Here is a 21,748-nt window from a genome sequence, read left to right as displayed (position 1 = left end):
ACTTGTAATTTTGTAGGAGTTTTAGAATTATTATTTTCCGCTTGCTATTTTTTGGGAATTTCCATTTTTTTAAATTAAAATTCCATAAAATTCTAAAGAGTTTTATAAGGAAAAAAGAATCATTATATTAATTTGATAATAAAGTCTTATAAATGCTCTAATGAACATTTGATTTCTTTTAAAAATGTTCAAAAAGATTACGTTATGTTATCTAAATATGTTATTTTATAAAATACTTAATATTTAAATATTAATCTTAAACTAGTTTATAACCCGTGGGAACCACGGTTATACAATTAATTAAACTTTTAAAATAAAAACTAAAAATTATTAATCAATTATTTTAAATAAATTATTAATTAAAAAATTTTTTAGTTATATAAATTTTATTTATTGATTTAAATAAAGATGTGAAATTATATCACTTTATAATTTGTATTAAGTTTATTTTATTTTTTATTCTAATGTTATTATTTTAATGTAATTTAAGTGGAAAATTTAAAACTTAAAATTTAAAATGGAAAATCAATAGGTTTACAAATGGCATTCATTAATTAGAAGATATAATATGGTGACATATGGTAAAATGGGAATAAAATATGCATTAATTAGGATGCTTAATAAGATAACACATGTCAAAAGGAGAACAAAACTATTATTTTACTAGTTTATAACCCGTAGAAACCACGGTTACAAAATTAATTAAATATTCATAGTAAAAAATTCAAAATTATGAATCAATTATTTTATATAAAATTTTAAATAAATTATTAATTAAGATATTTTTTTATTAGTTATGTAAAATTATAATTATTGATTCAAATAAATATGTGAAATTAATTTATCATACATATTAGACTCTTTTTATTTGTGAATTAATGTAAAAAATAATATAAAATTTAAAATTTAAAATAAAGAATAAATAGATTGACAAATAACATCACATTAATTAGGAGGTTTAATGAATTTAAAATAGAGAATTAATAGAATGACAAGTGGCATCATATTAATTAGGAGTTCTAATATTATGACACTTGGCAAAAAGACTACTCTTTTATTAGTATAGAGATTAGATATGAAGATTTGCTTTCATAAAAATACGAATCAGTCTTTTGTTCAGCCGTAACGAGTGATTTTCACAATTACCATAAATATGTTAGTCAATGGGTTCAAGTTTTTTAGAAGACAATTGATATTTAGAAATATTTTAGTTTGATGTTTGAAACAAAAAATTACTTTAATATATACGAACCACTTTCACTACAAGAAAACGAGGCATTATCTGCGACGAAAATTGCCTAAAAAACATGAATTTGTCGCTGGTAAAAGTAATAGATGCAACACGTTGCAGCTAAAAAGTCGTTGGTACTGCGTTGGCCTTGTTGCTCAAAATGTCGCTGCTAAAGATATTTGTCACCGGTAATATCATCTGTCGCAAGCAATATTAATTTTCATTTTTTTTTAATCAACATTTTTTTGGTGCAAAAAAACCGATACGCAACGGCATTAAATGCAGAAAAAAATAATTTATATAACGACATCCAATTAGGTACCAAAGTGTTATAATTCCATAAAAATACCAAAATAAACAACAAAAATGTTATAAATTTATGTCACAACAAATCTAACGCACAAAAGACAAACAAATTATTCGACGAACCATCATCTTCGCTATCCTCGTTTCCTCATTGATCAACAATTTTGTGGTTTCAATGATTGAAAAAACACATAAAGTCCCCCTACACGCCGGGTCGTTGAGCATCGCACAAAGAGTTTCCAACTACATAATAAATAACAACATATATAAACTTATAAGTTAAACTATAAACATAAACAAAAACTACAAAAGTACATTGCTATTTCTTGCTCTTAAATACAAGATATACAAAAGTGCCTTGCTATTTCTTGTACTTATGACATAATCACAAATACCAAATCAGCATGCATTTACTGATTCCAAAGTACATTGTTTTTTTTAACTAGGAACAAAAAACCTAAGTACATTACTATTGCACTTGGAACATTAACATAATTACAAAACTAATTACCAAATAAACATGCATTTATCAATCAATATATAGATATATGAGACTTTTAAATTAAATAGTCTTATTTTACAAGTAATGGTAGCTCAATTTTGAGTTATTTTGTGCTAACGAACCTTATATACAAGAAATATCAAAGTATATTGCTATTTATTGCACTTAGGATAAAAGCACAATTACAAACACAATTACCAAATCAACATTTCTTTATTGATTCCAAAGTGCATTGCTATTTCTTGTACTTGGAACATAAACACAATTACAAACATAATTACAAAATCAACTTGAATTTATTGATCATTATATAGATATATGGGACTTTAAAATTAAATATTCTAGTTTTATAAGAAATGGTAGCTTACTTTCTACTTATTTTGTGCTCTAGAACCTTAAATACAAGAAATACCAAAATACATTGCTATTTCTTGCACTCGAGACAAAAAACCAATTATCAAAGCTTTTAACAAATAATCACCACAAACCGCAATAAACATATATATATATATATATATATATATATATATATATATATATATATATATCAAGGTTGTAAAAATCGTTTGACGGTACCTCGACGGTCGACTGGTGTTAAGGGATTAATCGGTCTTGGCGGGGATTAATCGAGGATTAATCGGAGACCATAGATTATTAACAAAATATTAAAATAAATTAAATATTAATATATCTTAAGAAAAACAAGTACTTCAAAATTATAAAATAAGAAAAATTATAATTTTGAAATTTTGAAATACTAAAATATGAACATTTTGGTATAATATTTGAAATTTTGAAAATTTGAAAATTTTGGAGTAAAAAAAAGTTGGTTTTTTGAATTTTTAAACTTTTTTTTTTATTATTTTTTCAAATTTTTTTGACTTTTTTTTTATATTTTTCGACCTTTTTGACTTTTGTTGACAGATTAATCCCGCCAAACCCGATTAATCATAAATTTCTGATTAATGCCCTAATCGTCGACGGTTGGAGAACGCCAAACGATTAATCCACGATTAATCGCCGATTAATCCCGATTTCTGCAACCATGATATATATATATATATATATATATATATATATATATATATATATATATATATATATATATATATATATATATATATATATCAAGGTTGTCGAGATCACGATCCTACATAGGATCGTTTTTAGGTTTGCAATATCGGGATCGGGATCCTAAGATCCCACAAAATAAAACATAATTTTTATTTATAATTTTTAAACATGAAAAATATTTCAAACATTTAATTTTTCGTTCAGAAGTTATAAAAACTTCAAAATATTAGTCATAAGTCCCGATACAAAATGATTAACGTTAAATTGATAAAGAGTAAAAGCTATTAGATGGTAAAACTAATTTTCATTTACAAAAGAAAAAGTCAACGGAAGGTAGGATCGGATCAGATCTCGATCCTATAATCCTACCTGCGATCATACCCCAAATACGATACTGGTCGTTTTTCATACCTAGGATCGTACGATCCTACGATTAGGATTGTGATTTTGACAACCATGATATATATATATATATATATATATATATATATATATATATATATATATATGAGACTTTGAAAGTGTTGTTTTACCTGTGATGGTCGTGAATGTGGTGGTGGTTGCGATGGTTGTGCAATCAACGGGTTAGCAGAAGGTTTTCAGCCGACGCCTTTGAAATGGCCATGCCGAGAACCTTATACTTTCTCGAAATATTGAATTCTTCAGCAAAAGGGACTATCCGCCACATTATTTGCCAAATCTCACGTGCAAACATGTCTTTTGGTTCTCCTACCGGATCAAATGCCACATCCCTATCAAATTCCAAGTTAGATAGTTTGCCCTTATTATTTTTGAGCGCCTTTTCGAGCTAAATATTTTTGGCTTTTCCTCTGACTCTCCTCGGTAGATTAGCTACAAATATAATTACAAATTATTAGAAATGGTATTTATAATAAACGAATAAAAATAGTAAATAAAAATTCATAATAAGACTTACCATCCTACTCATGCTCACTAGGACTTTACCGCCTGGGTGTGGTCATTAACATTCAGATCTTCGAGGTACTAAATTTCAAGTATTTTACATTTGGAAGTGGATCACGGAGTGAGTTATGCCTGCCACGCCATAAGGCATCTTTGGCTCATGAATTCATATTTGTTTAGGTTTCACGACGTGAGTCATTATTGGTCATGTCATGAGAAGCATCTGATGGGCAAAACCCTAATTTTTCGGGTATTTAATGGAATGAAGAGGCTACGGTTGCTCATCCTCAGGCTCCCTCACTCCCTAACCTCAAGAAACCCTAATCATAACCCTATTTGTGATTCTTATCCATTTTTAGTACATTTATTAGCTGGAAGAAGAAGAAAAGAAGGAAAAGAAGTGTCATATTGGTGGAGTGTCGAAAGAAGCATCATCGTCATCATCATCATCTCTTTTCTTGTTGGACCTTTGTAAGTGTCAAAGGCTCAAACTTTATTGCATTATATGGCTAGATCTAGGTTTTTCCCCATTTCTTTATGATTAAGCAAGCTTGAGTGGAGAGGATCCATAAAGTTAGCAACTTTATGGATTCTAAGGGTCCTTTGAGCATCATATAGTCCATATCTAGAAGTTTGTGAAGTAGTGGAGTCGTGCACGAGAGTTTGGTTCCATATTTCTATTTTTGACCCAGAATAGATTGAGTACATGCATGGAGCATGCATGTCCATATAGTAAACATTTTTATGGACCATTAGAGTCCCCTTAAGCTTCTGGAAAAGTTGGGTTTGGAGATTTAATGGCTTAAGGGCTTACATCATTAAGGAGATGGTTTATACTGAAGTCACAAAGTGACATTGAAGTTGTCATGACGTGACCAAGAAATCCCGTTTTTTGCTATCTTTTGTATTATCATGACGTGAACAAGAATGCCTCATGTTGTGACTTTTGACGAAAGGGTGTCCGTGGCTGAGTTGGTCGAGTTGGAATGGGTTAGTGGAATTAGTCCGAGTGAACTCTCATTACATGACCAAGGGCTGGTCACAACGTGAGACTCTATATTATGGTTTTTGAAAGTTGACTATGGCCTTGTGTGTTAACTTGTTGACCTGGGTTGACATTGATCAAAATTAGCTAGTTTTGGAGATTAGAGTATGGTGGGTCGTATTGGATTTAAAAAGTGTGTCTTGTTGTTGTCCGTGTAGCGTTAGCTGTGTGATTAGATGTCTTCGTGAGACAAGTGAGTCTCTTAACTATACTCGTGGGTCGAAGGAGCCAATACCGACCCACTAGATTGCGTTATGTGAATGCTATTTATCTTTGAGACTTATGCATTATTGATATCTGGTGGGTTAAAAGATACCCCATGGTTGGGCTCATTGATTGTATTGGGTTGAAAGATACCCTAGGGATGAGCCCATTGATATGTATTGGGTTGAAACATACACCATGGCTAGGCCTACTATTGCATATTCAGATTGAAATACAATCTAGGGCTGGGCCCATAAATGTATGTTTGGTTGGAACATACCCAATAGGTGGACCCACTGATTTGTATGGCAGGTGGTATTTTGGGTAACTAACTAAGCTTTTTGGTTATGGTTTTATTGTTATGTTTCAGGTTCTTTCGGTTTGAAAGGGAAGGGCCCAACATGATCGCACAACATCCCTCTTATGATTCCATATTGATTTTTATTTTACTCTGATGATTTCAATACAATGTATTGTGATCGATTCTGTGACACCAATTTTATGGATTGATGATTTTTAAATCGAAAAATTTTACCTCTGTTTTTGGGATGTTACATGGTGGGTCCCCGACTCCACCATCCCCATGTCCACAGCCCATAACAGTAACCATGGTGTAAATAAACAAGATCCAAATCGACGTCATTACCTGAAATCAGGGCCAAGCCCTAATTTCTGGACGTGGACCCTATTTAAAAGTAGTGAGGGCCAGCGTTTTCTCCATCATTAGCCTCCATCACCTTTTAAACCCCCTTGAAGAAACCTTAATCCATCTTATCTATTTTTTTATCTCATTTTGGTGTTCTTCATGGCTGTTGAAGGAAGAAGAAGAAGACCTTTTCTATGAAGAGAGCCTATTGGCAAGCTTAGAGTCTTCTTTTAAGCATCTTATGGACTATTGGGAGTGACCAAGGTCCATACTTTATGCTTTAGGTTGCTAGATATATGCTTTTTGTCCGTTTTTAGCCACTTTTGGGAAAGTTTGGGTGGAAGGATTCCATAAAGTTGGCAAATTTATGGATCCTTGAGGTCACTTGAAGGTTGTATGCTTTGGATCTAGAGTTTGGTGTAGTTTTGAATCCATGCATGGTTTTTGGTTCCATTTTCACTATTTTGACCTATTTTTAGTTCAAGACATGCATTAGACATGAATGTCTATAAAGCACCGATCTTAAGGAGGTTTTAGGGGTAAAAGAACCCTCTAAGAAGTTAGGATGATTTTCTTAATGGATAAGGGTCTTAATGTATTAAAGTGAACCCAGGTCACGACGTGAGGGTTAGTTGATGGTAATGCTCACCATTGACTTTGACCCTGATAGTTGAATTTTTGACCTGGGTTGACTTTTGGTACAATTGCTAGTTCTAGAGTATAGACTAAGTTCGGACCGTGTTTGATTCGATAGCTGAGTCGTAACACCAGTTCTGTGGCACTAAGTTGTGGTTTGTCAGAGTTCGTGAAAAAGGTGAGTCCTCTCATTATACTATGTAGGTTGTTAGATTGTCTTTGTGACTCTTGCATGAAAGACTGTGACTGGATTACAACACATGTATGAAAGACTATGATTGCATCTTAGCACTTATATGAAAGACTGTGGTTGGATCACAACAATTGTTTTTCTTTATGAATTTCATGGAAGACCATGGTTGGATCATGGCAGAAAGGTTACGATTGGGTTGTAGTCTGGAAGTGACTGTAAGATTAAGGTTGGATCATAGTATTCACATGGTTTAAAATACACCCCAAGGATTGGGCCCACCGATATGTATGGTATGTGGTATTTTGGGGAACTCACTAAGATTTATTCTTATGGTTTTGTGGTTTAAACATTTTCAGGTACTTTTAGTTCCAAAGGGAAGGGCTCCGTTTCAATTCACAACATCCTGTGATGATTTTTTTGCGGTGATCATTATCATTTTACTCTGATGTTCGGGATACATTTTACTATGACTGGTTTTGGAACAAATGTTGTATGTAATTTATTGTTTGAAAATAAAAAAATTTATTAGTAATTTTTAGGACGTTACAAGTTGGTATCATAGCCTTGGTTTGAGGGATTCGAGCACACTCTCGGGTGTGTTTGAACTCAGACCGAGGAATTTATAATACTTTTTTAAAATAAAACAACTTTTCTAAAATGATTTTTGCAAAGAAAGGGTTGCGATACGTGCAATCAGCAAGCTCAAGTACGTGATTCCCAAAATACCCATACAACTGGAATATGGCTAAGGATACCTTCAGTAATTGCATGATAGAATTGCCTAACTTATATGATGCCTTGTAGCCTAGGATGAATTGGATGTTATGTATTAGTGGGAATCTATATTGGCAAAGTTAATTGCTAAGTGTATGTTTAAAAATTGTATATGATTAGGATCATATTGCCTTAGAAAGATTGATTTAGCCTTATTTCCTATTCCTTGTCTGGTTGTAGGATTAGGGTAGAATCATTTATTCGACATTCTATTTAATCTCGTATTGTGTATAATTTGCAAGCAAAAGGCAATCGATGATTTTAGTGGCCTATTATTGTAGAAGCAAGCGAGATGAGGATTCTCACATATATAGAAATCCAAAAGACATTGTGTGACTTCATCTCCATGATGTGAGCACATATAGACAACCAACTTCCTCAGGACTTCGACACCCAGCTTGTCAATGTGTGACTTCATCTCCATGATGTGAGCACATATAAACATTGCTTGCCAATAGGGATTAAATGACCTTGAACTTTTCAATAACTTGTGGGTTAGGGAGAATAATTAGAGGAGGTGGAGGAAGAGAAGTATGATTTCCATGATCCAATCGTGGGACATCATTTTCATTAGGAAAGCTTGTTCCAAGGGATTTGGGAAGATCATAGTTGTCTGAACCAGACATCTACAATGGGAGAAATTCAAGTTAGTTGATTTAAGTCCTTAATATAACACCCAATCTGAAATATTAAGGCTAGGACTCAACACAATATTTTATAACTTCGAAGGGGGATGCCATTATCCAAGCTATAAAATATTTGAAGGTAAGTGAATGACGATTCACCAATTTGCACCATGAAAACCTAATAGGTTATTGGGTTTTAATTGGATTGAAATTCTAGATCCTTTGAGAATCATTGAACTTTTCAATGGCATGTTTAAATCTCGATTGTGCCCTCTCAAGTTTGTGACCAGGATGCCGAGGATCACAAACAAGGTGTGAATAACCATGCAAATCAACTTGGTACCCTTAATCTTTATCACCTAATCGATGTTCCGGTTAACCACATGCACTCCACCAATCTATGATAAACATTAAGTTACCCTTTGCCACTCTTACTAGTCCATGTTAGTGTGCCGGTTAACCACACACGCTCCACCAACGACTTGGTAAGGTACAAAGTGTAATTTCATGGGTTAGCACCAAATTCGAATTTTCCAAAAGTAACTAAGATTGAGAATTTAATAAAGTTTAGTTACTTTATATTTATCATTATACTTTTAATGAATTGAGAATTAGAGTCCTATCAAACTCGTTCGGCTAACGACCCTCCACCAGATAAGGAAGTGGTGGGTGAGAGTGGACACTCATTAAACTGCCATTTTATAGGCAGTAACCTTATACCCCCCCCCCCCCCTTGTAGACCGGCTTCGTGAATGAGGCCTACTAACGGTAAGACTAACTTACTCTCATATATATATATATATATATATATATATATATATATATATATATATATATATACATATATATTAAACCTATAATATTATAATAGTATAAGGGTTAAATTTTAAACTATTTAAAAGTCTACGGTTTGGAACTAAAGTATATATGGGGGTAACTTTACAAATTCCAAACTTGAGGGCAAGTTGTGAACAATTCAAAAAACTTTTGGAATCCATAACATATGAGTTTAATATTGTTTTTAACGGCAAGACTTTTGAAAATCCATAACTTTAGGACAAGTTATGGATGTCATAAAACAATTTATGGGAAAAAGCTCTTCAAATTCATAACCCATGACTTTTAAAGACTCATTAAGAAGAAAAACTTTTGGTTTTCCATAACTTGAGGACAAGTTATGGAATCCATTAAAGGTCATTTAGATCACCTAATAAACAAATAAACATTTCATGAAAAACTATGATCTAGATTAAACTCATATGAACAAGACAATTCAAATCAAACAATTTTCATGCAATTAGCCTAACTATTGAACTAATACAAAAAAATGAAACTTTTGACAATTATCTTTTGAATTGGATTAGAATGATCATTACCACATCAAAAACAGGTTTATAAGTTCAAAACAGCTTAGGGTAATGATTCTAGTCCAATTCCAGTGAAAAACATCGAAAATATTCACATAAGGGCTTCAACTCGTCGAGTGCAGGAACAAACTCGGCGAGTTGGATGAATTGTACATGGACTCGGCGAGTCCATCAATGGACTCAGTGAGTCCACTGCTTAGAACAACAGAAAATCGATTTTTTCAGCAATTGCATCAAGTATAATTGAAAACCAAGCCTAGGATTTGATACCACTGATGGTTTTTGTATACTAGAACATCCTATGGTGCACATACAACCCTAAATACCTTGGATCTATGTTTTCACAAATTATACATGCAAATGGTTTCCAAGCCATTAAACCTATAACTAGCATGCATTTGACATAAACCATATAAGATACTAGTTAGGGTAACATACATTTGGTGTAGCTTGAAGTCTTGATGTATTTGGCCTTAAGAGATTAGCCTCAATAGTGTGGAAGCCTCAAATGAAGTCACAACACATCATGGACAAAGGATGAAACTTGAAAGAGAATTCATACACACCAAAACCGTGCATATCCTCCAAGAATACATTAGTAGTGATTTTGGCTATGAAGTAACATATTTATATGTGGAATTCCAAAGGTCATGGGTTAACCCAAACCCATACCCATGGGTTTGTGATCCGTGTTTTATGCGGCCCAACTCTTTATGCATCTATACATAAACTTGTTCCAACATGGATCATAAGCCCAACACATATAAATATAACTAATTACCATAATTAGTCCCCATAGATTTAAATTAGTCTCCTTTGATCACTAAATTAATTCCAAATTAATTCTTGATCAATACTAAATAAAACATATGATTTCATATTAATATATTATAACTTATTATATATTAATAAATCATATATAACCTTATCTCAAGAGTCCATCCTAACAAATTGTCCTGATGATATGCAACCCAAATGGACCATGCTACTCTTGGGTCAAGTACATACCAATAATAGTTACAGGCTTAGACATCTAATCCAACAGTAATATCATTGGCAAAGTCTTTGTGACTTTGGTACCTCAACATTACAAAAGGAATCATTGCATGATAGTTTAGAATCTAACACATTCTAATAGCGGCAAGAATTTGGAATTCTTACACTTGTAATAAAGATTTGGAATTGTGAAATGAGCTTCATTGGAAATATTTTTCAAATTGATCTATTTCACAAAGTAAGAACCATAGAAAAACATAGTGTGCATACTTGGAGCATGGGATAACTATTGTTTTAATTCAAGTATTAAGTTGATAAATCGAAACATTATACAATGAATAATGTGTAATCAATATGGTGATTAAATAAAAGATGTTTTGTTTATATTCAAAAATTTTGAAACCATATTGGATTCGATTATTCTTGTGTTTCACTTTGCATGTTTTAACTTCCCGAATAATACGATTTTTCAAACTATCCACAGTCGATCATACTTTGGAAGTAGGTATCGAGGCAAGATTGTCATGAATTTGAATGTAGATTGTCTAGGTGTTTTAGACATAGCATAAGTTTGTTGTAGTGTTGATGAGTACTCCTATAATAAGATTTAAGTATTGGATTAAACCCACGCTCATCTGAATCACTTCATTGATTCTATCACGAGTGATTGTGAGACAATAATATCTTATATTCTTGAAACGGATACATATAGTTGCAGTTTACAAGTCAGTTGCACATTGATAATATGTAAACGCACTAGTAACTTGGTCTTATAAAAACATATTATTGTACGTGATTTGATGAGTGAATAGAGAAAGCATATGAGTTGAAGTTTATTCATTCATTTTAACCTTAGAGGGATAAAAGTGTTATCTATGGGCCACTCGAAGATTTAGTGATGACAACCTAAGTGCTTGGCCAAGCCTGGATTGATTTGATTTTTTTAATTAGTCGGTCGTCATAAATCGGAAATCGAGAAACAACATATGGACAAATAGAATGATTATAATCCATGTCTCAGTCCATACGATATCTTGAATGGAGGAATATATGATCCCTTATCTAATAGACGTGTCAGAGTTCGACATCGGCTTTTAAGAGCTACGATTGCTAGTCCATTTTTAAGTCGTACTTACAGTTACAGTTATTAGACTTATCCAAGTAGGAGACTGTTGGATTAGGTGGCTAAGCCCATAATTATAATTGGTATGTACTTGACCCGAGAGTAGCATGGTCCATTTCGGGTTGCATATCACCAAGACAATTTGATAGGATGGATATTTGAGTAAGAGGTTATTTATGATTTATTAATATATTATAAGTATAATATATTAATTGAGGAATCATATTATTTAAGTAGTATTGATCAAGAATTGATTTCGAATTAATTTAGTGATCAAAACAGACTAATTAAATTAACGGGGACTGATTAAGTAAATCAGTGATACATATATAGTTTGGGCTAATGATCCATATTGATTAGTAACAGACTAAGTTCATGTAGGACTCCATGAAGAGTTAGTCCAAAGGGCATATCATATGGACTATTTTATTAAGGCCCAAGGAAGTGGATTAGGGTTTAACTCTTGGAATTCTACATTATATATGTAACCCACTAAGCCAAAAATCAGACACATTAGTATCCTATGAGACCTAGCCGATTTTTAGTGTGCCTAACCTCTCTCTCTCTCTCTCTCTCAAGTCCTCCATTTGTTCATGGTGTGTTGTGAATCGTTTGAGGCATGAAACTTGAGGTTCTAAGCTCTTAAAGGCCAAATACAACAAGCATTAACAAGAGGTAATCTTCTAACTTACTTTTATGATTCATATGTCAAATTGTATGCTAGTTGTAGGCTTCATGCTTTGGGAATATTTATTGCATGTATAACTACAAAAAAACTTAGATCCAAAGCATTTAGGGTTGTATGTGCACCATAGGATTGTTATAGTACATAAAACCTAACAGTGGTATCAGAGCCATGGGTAGTTTTTTGTTATATTGATGCTTGCGTAATTGTTCAACGCTAGAAAAAGTCGAAAAACTGCACTCTGAAAGATGGACTCGATAAGTCCATACATGAAGTCAACAAGTTCATGAGGAACTCGACGAGTCCATAAGTTGACTCGATGAGTTAGATATCATGTTTGCAGTTTGTCGGGTTTTTTGGCTAGAATTGGATTAGGATCATTACCTTAAACTATTTTGTATCATAAAATATGTTTTTCTTATATGGTAATGGTTATCCCATCCAATTAAAAGATAAATTGTCAAATTATAAAATAATTACTAGATTATATGTTAAACTAATTATTTGTGTAATATGATTTGAAATTATCTTGACAACAAGAGAGTTGCTAGATGATCAAATTATAAAAGATAATATGATTATTTTATATGTTTAAATAATTTGATCTAAATGTTTTTTAGAGTTACAAAACTTGGTTTTAAGTTTTCGAATTCTAAAAGTTTTTTTGAGGGGCTGTTTAGATTGGAGTAATGCTGACGAATGTAATGGAATTTTGTTGTAATTGAATTCTAAAGGAATTGAATTTTGTTGGAATTGAATTCTGTTGCGCGTTTGGCTACCAAATTTTGAGTTGTAATTGAAATCCATTCCCATGTCTATTAATGTTTGGATTGATGATCTGTTGAAGGAATTGGAATGGAATTTTGTCAAAGGACAATAATACCCCTTTATAATTCACATAAAAAATACTGCTAAATAAACCAACAATCAAATTTAATACCGATTATAAACATATATTACATAACAATCAAATATAACTTCCATGCTAGAGTGTTTTTCATACACCTTCCAAAATGATAAACCAAAATAAATACATGTTAGATAATTTTGGAACATAGATGATATCCATGATATCACAACTTACAAAAAATGAGCAAAGTATCTCAAAATGACACACCGAAATACTATATGGTACATATCATTATTCCAACATGAGCTTCACAAAAGTTTCACGTTCTTCACCTTCGAAGTTCCAAAAGGTCAACACTTCTTCTGGCTCGCGCATTATCTTTCGACTTGCTTTAAGCTTATCCCTTTGATCCATTGATGGAATCTTCAAAATTTCAGAAGTCACCATAGAAGTTTTCTTTTGTAACTCCACTTCAACATTTAAAGATTGAGACATGGTGGTCAATGCTTCCCGAAGATCTTTGCCAAGTAACGCGGTGGCTTTAGATATTCCCTCAATGAAAGGATCAAATTTACGTTTCCTTTTCATAGTACTAGCACTTGAAGTTTCCTCACTTTGTTCATTGAAATCATTTTCCATTTGCAATAATTCTTCTTCCACATTTTCATTATGTGACATATCCTCACAATCTTCGGCTCTATTCCCTTGAGCCCTATCTTTTCCAAAAATGATGCACAAGTCATCATAATGAGGAAGTGATTTATTTCTCCAATTTTCAGCTCCATTATGCACCTATCACATGCAATAACTGTAACATCGTAAAATTTTAAACAATTTTTCGCATTTTCAAAACACACTCCCATTCATATTTATTATAAAAATCTCAATGTATCACATCTCAATTCATAAAACATATCCCAAGATCAAAAGAACATATAAAACTCTGTGTGTGTGTGTATGAATCTTGTCGGTGCCTTCCTGCGATCGTCACTAGTATCTGAAACACATAAAACAAAGCCTTGTAAGCATAAATGCTTAGTGATTTCCCCAAAATACCACATATAACACATATTAGCCACTCGAGGCTACAACTCTGTGGGCCCTTGGGCCCTAACTCTGTGGACCCTCTGGTCCTAGCTCTGTGGACCTTCTAGTCCTAACTCTTATATACACACGGCATAAGTCACATAGAAATAATGCAGTGCAACACATCACATAGATAGCATACAAGATACTCTATCTCATAACTCTAGTTACCTACTCAAGGTAAAGTATAGTGAGAAGACTCACCTCGGGTGTCTCGGTACATCTCTGACTAGGTAAAATCTGGTCTAGCCTCTGCCTAATCACATGGATAAACACCCTAATCAATATCACTCTCAAAGGCTAGACTAAACTCTCCCTTGGCACTCTCAGAAGGGCAAAAGATCATTATACCCCTCCCATGGCTCAACGACCCAAATATTGACCAAACCCTAAAAGTCAACAAAAGTCAACCCTCTCCGGGTTACGATGCGCGTACCAAACATGTATGATGGGCATACCCGACAATATCAGAGAAACGGGGGAACGCGACCCCTACGCCCCGTGTACTGGGATTACGCCCGACATAACTCCCAGTTTCAGTCTTCTTTGATTTTTGGCTCTTAATCAGTTAAGACTTTCGTCCAAATTCCAGATCTGACTTATCTAATACGACTTAATCCATAAAGTTGGTGACTTTAAGCCTTTGCATGACTGTGGAAGTCACTAACACCTAAACCACCCCATTTCCAACCTTTAGAGGTCCATATCTCATGCATGAACAACTTTTGACAACCAAGACTGGATTTTTATCACATAACAACCCTAAATGGTCTAGCATGGGACAGATCTCGACTTCTAAGAGCTCATTAACTCATAAAGCTATCAACTTGGGGACAAAAACCCTAAAACTTCTCTTACAAGGTATGAATAGAAAAGATGTAAAGCTTGAAGCTTTTTACCTCAAAATGAAGCTTCTTTCACTGTGAATCTCGGATCCACAAGCTTGAGTTCTAACTCTTCTTTTTCCAATGCTTTCACTTTGCTACAAATGGCCAAGAACAAACTACAAAGCTCTCTTAGACACTCCCTTACTAAATGAACGAGATTTAGGGTTTAGGAATGATAATGCTCTGGGAAAGGTGGCCAACAAAAGGGCCATAAGGTTGCTTAAATAGGGAGGCTCAAGGAATTAGGGTTTCTCTTCTGGACCGGGTACGCCCCGCGTACCTGGCAATCCTTCACGATCCAAACGCAGACAAGTATGCTAAGCGTACACCCCAGTACGCCGCGCGTACCTGCCAACCAAACATCTTCTTATCAGGGGCCAAATATGAAAATCATTCAAAAAAGAAGGTTCACAAGGTATACCTGATTTTTTAGATGTTACAAATCTCCCCCACTAGAATCAGACTTCGCCCCCGAAGTCTCACTCCGCGAACAACTCAGGATGCTGCTCCCCCATCTCTGTCTCTGGCTCCCAAGTCTGCTCGGACCCTCTCCGATGCCGCCACTGAACCTGAACTAGCGGCACCTCCTTGTTCCTCAAAACCTTAATCCTCCGATCCACTATCGCAACTGGTCTCTCGACATAATTCAGGCTCGCATCAACCTGAATATCCTCTAATGGCACTACCACCGACTCGTCGGCTATACATTTCCTTAACTGAGATACGTGGAAGGTGTCATGAATCTGCCCCAACATCGCGGGTAGCTCTAATTGATACACTACCTGACCGACCCTCACGGTCACCCTGAATGGACCGATATACCGGGGCCCTTGCTTGCCCCTCTTCCTGAATCGAATCCCTCCTTTCCAAGGAGAAACCTTAAGGAGTACAAAATCTCCGACCTGAAACTCGAGCTGGGATCATTGCCTATCTGCATAATTCTTCTGGCGACTCTGGGCGGTCAACAACCTCTGCCTGACCTACTGTATCTGCTCTGTCGTCTGGAGCACTATCTCTGTACTGCCCTACTTCTCCCCAACAGATGGGAGTCCGACACCTCCTCCCATACAACAACTCAAAGGGTGGCATACCAATGCTCGAATGATGGCTGTTGTTATAGGAAAATTTAGCCATGGGTAAATACGTGTCCCAAGTCCCTCCGAAGTCCAATACACATGCCCAAAGCATGTCCTCGAGCGTCTGAATCGTCCGCTCGCTCTGCCCATCAGTCTGTGGGTGGTATACGGTACTAAAATGCGGCCTCGTTCCCAACTCCTTATGAAATTTCTTCCAGAACCTGGAAGTGAAATGCACATCTCGATCTGAGATGATTGAGATCGGTACTCCATGCTGTGATACCATCTCCCTCATGTACAACTCTGCCAGCCTCTCAGCAGAAGAGCTCTCACTGATAGCAAGAAAGTGAGCGCTCTTCGTCAACCTGTCCACAATCACCCAAATTGCATCGGCACCTCTTGCAGTCCTTGGCAATTTGGTGACAAAGTCCATGGTAATCTGTTCCCACTTCCACTCGGGAATCTCCAAAGGCTGCAACTTACCATGCGGACGCTGGTGCTCGGCCTTAACCCTGCGACAGGTCAAACACCTCTCTACGAACCATGCGACATCCTTCTTCATACAGGGCCACCAATACTCTCTCTTTAAGTCTAAATACATCTTAGTGGCACCGGGATGGAACGAAAACCTCGATCGGTGTGCCTCCTCCATCAGAATGGTATGTGCCCCGCCCACAAATGGCACCCAAATCTGACCCTGGAAGGTCATAAGCCCTCGGCTATCGGTGACGAACTCCGATACCTGTCCGATAACCCGCTCTCTCTTACGGTTCTCCGGTCTCACGGCCTCAGCCTGGGCCCCTCGAATGGTGTCCAACACCGGAGTCATCACTATCAATCTCATACAAACGTCTCGTATCGGGGCGTTCTCCGCCCTACGACTCAGGGCATCGGCTACAATGTTAGCCTTGCCCGGGTGATACAGGATCTCACAATCGTAATCCTTTATCACATCCAACCATCTCCTCTGGCGCATGTTCAGGTTGGGCTGATCCATCAAATACTTCAAGCTCTTGTGGTCCGTGTATATGGTACACCGAACCCCATACAAATAGTGACGCCAGATCTTGAGGGCGAACACCACAGCCCTCAACTCCAGATCGTGCGTAGGATATCTCGTCTCATGAGGCTTCAACTGCCTCGATGCATATGCTATGACATGCCCTCTTTGCATCAGCACCGCGCCCAGACCTGATATCGACGCGTCACAATATACCACAAAGTCCTCCATTCCCTCCGGAAGGGCCAACACTGGGGCTTCACACAACTTCTGGCGAAGTGTCTCGAAGGAGGCATGTTGCTTCGAGCCCCAACTGAAATTCATGCCCTTCTGGGTCAGCCTGGTGAGAGGAACTGCAATCCTGAAGAAATCCCGAATTAATCTCCGATAATATCCAGCCAACCCCAGGAAACTCCTAATCTCCAAAGGGGATCTCAGTACTTCCCAGTTCATCACCGCCTTAATCTTGGCCGGATCGACCAATATCCCATTCTAGTTGATGAGGTTCCCTAAAAACCGGACCTCCCGTAACCAGAAATCACACTTGGAGAATTTAGCGTACAACCTCTCCGATCTCAGAACTTTGAGGATCTCCCTCAAATGCTCCTTGTGCTGCTCTCTGGACCTCGAATACACCAATATATCATCAATGAACATGATAACCGAACAATCTAACATCGGCCTGCACACCCTGTTCATGAGATCCATGAACGCTGCCGGTGCATTGGTGAGCCCGAAAGGCATCACCACGAACTGGTAATGCCCATAACGAGTCCTGAACGCCATCTTCTAGATATCCTCATCATGCACCCTCATCTGATGATATCTAGACCTCAAATCAATCTTGGAGAACCAAGACGCTCCCTGCAACTGATCGAACAAATCGTCGATCCTCGGCAAGGGGTAACGGTTCTTGACCGTCAGCTTGTTCAACTCCTGGTAATCAATGCACATCCAGTGTGAACCATCCTTTTTCTTGACAAAAAGGATCGGTGGTCCCCATGGCGAGCTACTCAGCCGAATAAACCCCTTCCCCAGTAGCTCCTGAAGCTGCGAGGATAACTCCTACATCTCTGGATGTGCAAGGCGATAGGGCGCCTTGGCGATAGGCGCTGCCCCCAGAAGCAAATCGATACGGAACTCTACCTGCCTCTCGGGAGGCACACCCGACAACTCCTCAGGGAAAACATCCGGGAACTCTCGCACTATCGGAACCTCATCAACTGACACCGGTCTCTTTGAATCAACCCTCGTATCCATCACATATGCCACAAACCCACTGCAGCCCCGCTGTAGACTCTGCCTCGCTCTAGCGGCCGAACAAAATGTCGACCCAGAATGCATACCCTCATCGTATAACGTAAGAACTCCCCCACTAGGGTCTCGTATGGTCACCAGCTGCCGTTCGCAGTCGATAACCACTCCAAATCTGCTCAACCAGTCCATGCCCACAATGACACAGACATCTCCCATAGCAATCGAGACCAAATCAATCGGAAACCCTACGCCAAAAATCTCGAGTACACATCCTCGAATCACATCAGTGGCATACACTGCTCTCTCGTTAGCTATGAAGACTCGCAAAGGTCGACTCAACGCCTCACGACAAATACTGTTGTGCTGACTAAAGGCTAACGACACAAAAGACCGTATCGCACCCGAGTCAAATAACACCAAAGCAGGCACAGAACATACAAGAAATGTACCTACGCATATCACAATATAAGCATATCACCACAGACTCAGAATAAACATGAGAAAGAATACATACCAACCACAACATCGGGTGCAACGCAGACCTCCTCCGCAGTCAACTGGAAGGCTCTCCCTCGTGCCTTCGGTGCCTCGGTCTTCACCGGCCGACTCTCTGAAACTCTAACAGTAGCAGGGGCAGATCCCTGAGAAGCTCCCTGTGCTGACCCTCGCAATTGCGGACACTCGGCTTTCCGGTGTCCGGTCTGGTTGTGGTGAAAACATGTTGCAAACCCCTTAGGGCAGTCCTTAGCCATATGCCCCTCCTTGCCACATTTGTAGCAAGACCCTTCCCTACAAACCCCATCATGACCCTTTCCGCACTTGCCACAAGTGCGACCCTTCTGGTTCCCCGTCTTCGGATCGGCGGGCTTGGCCCGCTTGGCTGCCGGCTGGGACTGTGCCGGTTGCCGATCCCTCCCTTGAGACTCCGCCTCCTCCCTGGCCTGAGTCTCCAGCTCTATCTCTCTCTTCCGAGCATTTGCCTAAAGCTCGAAAAATATCCGGTATGATGAGTTTTCCACGAACTCCCGTATGTTCCTCCTCAGAATACTCAGATATCGGCTCATACGTACCTGCTCGGTAGACACGTGCTCAGGTCAGAAAATTGCCCTCTCGTGGAACATCCTGGTAATCACTCTAACGGACTCAATACCCTGCTTGAGGGTTAGATACTCCTGTGCCAAATGCTCCCTCTCCACCGGGGGAACGTACTCATCATGGATAATAACGGTGAACCTCTCCCAGGTCACTGCAGCAAGCTCAGCAGACGAAAAATGCGTCGTCACAAACTTCTACCAGTCCTTCGCTCCCAAGCGAAGCTGGTTCAGCGCGAACCTGACCCTCAAATGCTCTGGACATGAACACGTGCAAAAACACCCCTCAATATTAGAAACCCATCTCATCGCAGCAATCAGATCTTGCGTCCCATCAAACTCTGGTGGCTTCGTGTTGCTGAACTCCCAAAACAGCAACAAGTCACCCCCTTGCGGCCTAGCCGCAGCGACGGCTGCGGTGGCTGCAGGAACAGCAACATCAGAAAGAGCAGCATGACGCTCGTCAAAAGTCTCGATCAAAATGGTCTTGATAGACCCAAACATCTCCGGTATCTCTGCCCTGATGGCCGCAGCCACCTCCTCGTGAATGATCATATGGATCTCCTCATCACTAGCTCCACTGCTCTCTGGTGTGTGGCGTGTCCTAACCATGATGTCTCCTGAAATACAACATATGAAATATTAGGGACTTGCTCGAGTATACCCACACTCGATAACTCAACCCTACTTGACCTCTGGTACCCCGAAGATTCTTATTTGGACTGTGCACTGATCCGGTGCCTCCAGTAGTACGGGCCCAATACTACTGTCCCCACCACATCATCATTCACCCCAAGTACTCTATTCTAAATAATCATAGGCTATTCTCTAGCAGATCTCTCACAAACTCCTCGCTGCTATCTAATCACTCTCAAGCTTCCCTAGCAGCAAGACTCCTAGACTATGACATCACAAATCAGGCTACTCTAGTCCTAATAAGAATACCTAGTCTACTCTAGCATGCTTAACATAACTCATCATATATCATAGCATAACATATCTCATAACACTTATTGTAAGGGTGTTTTGGGAAATCACCATTCGGGCGCTGGCTAATCGTACACATGGCTCTGCTCTGTTTGTTTCAAAACTCTTTTACTCTTTGAAAATTATTTTATTATAAAAGTTTTTCCTCAAATCCTTAGTTTGAGTTTAGATACGCCCGAAGGTGCATCCGAGTCCCTCAAACCAAGGCTCTGATACCAATTTGTAACACCGCAAAATTTTAAACAATTTTTCGCATTTTCAAAACACACTCCCATTCATATTTATTAAAAAAATCTCAATATATCACATCTCAATTCATAAAGCATATCCCAAGATCAAAAGAACATATAAAACTCCGTGTGTGTGTACGAATCATGCCGGCGCCTTCCTGCCATCGTCACTAGTACCTGAAACACATAACACAAAGCACTGTAAGCATAAATGCTTAGTGAGTTCCCCAAAATACCATATATAACACATATTAGCCACTTGAGGCTATAACTCTATGGGCCCTTGGGCCCTAACTCTGTGGACCCTCTGGTCCTAGCTCTGTGGACCTTCCGGTCCTAAATCTGATATACACACGGCATAAGTCACATAGAAATAATGCAGTGCAACACATCACATAGATAGCATACAAGATACTCTATCTCATAACTTTGGTTACCTACTCAAGGTAAAGTATAATGAGAAGACTCACCTCGGGTGTCTCGGTAAATCTCTGACTCGGTAAAATCTGGTCTAGCCTCCGCCTAATCACATGGATAAACACCTTAATCAATATCACTATCAAAGGCTAGACTAAACTCTCCCTTGGCACTCTCAGAAGGGCAAAAGACCATTATACTCCTCCCATGGCTCAACGACCCAAATATTGACCAAACCCTAAAAGTCAACAAAAGTCAACCCTCTCCGGGTTATGCTGCGCGTACCAAACATGTACGTTGGGCGTACCCGGAAATCTCACAGAAACGGGGGAACACGACCCCTACGCCCCGCGTACTGGGATTACACCCGGCGTAACTTCCAATTTCAGTCTTCTTTGATTTTTGGGTCTTAATCAGTTAAGACTTGCGTCCAAATTCCAGATCTGACTTCTCTAATACGACTTAATCCATAAAGTCGGTGACTTTAAGCCTTTGCATGGCTGTGGAAGTCACTAACACCTTAGCCACCCCATTT

Source organism: Lactuca serriola, chromosome 7 (genome assembly GCF_051521515.1).
Source record: "Lactuca serriola cultivar US96UC23 chromosome 7, Lser_US96UC23_V15, whole genome shotgun sequence".
NCBI lineage: Eukaryota > Viridiplantae > Streptophyta > Magnoliopsida > Asterales > Asteraceae > Lactuca > Lactuca serriola.
This window is presented reverse-complemented; position numbering follows the sequence as displayed.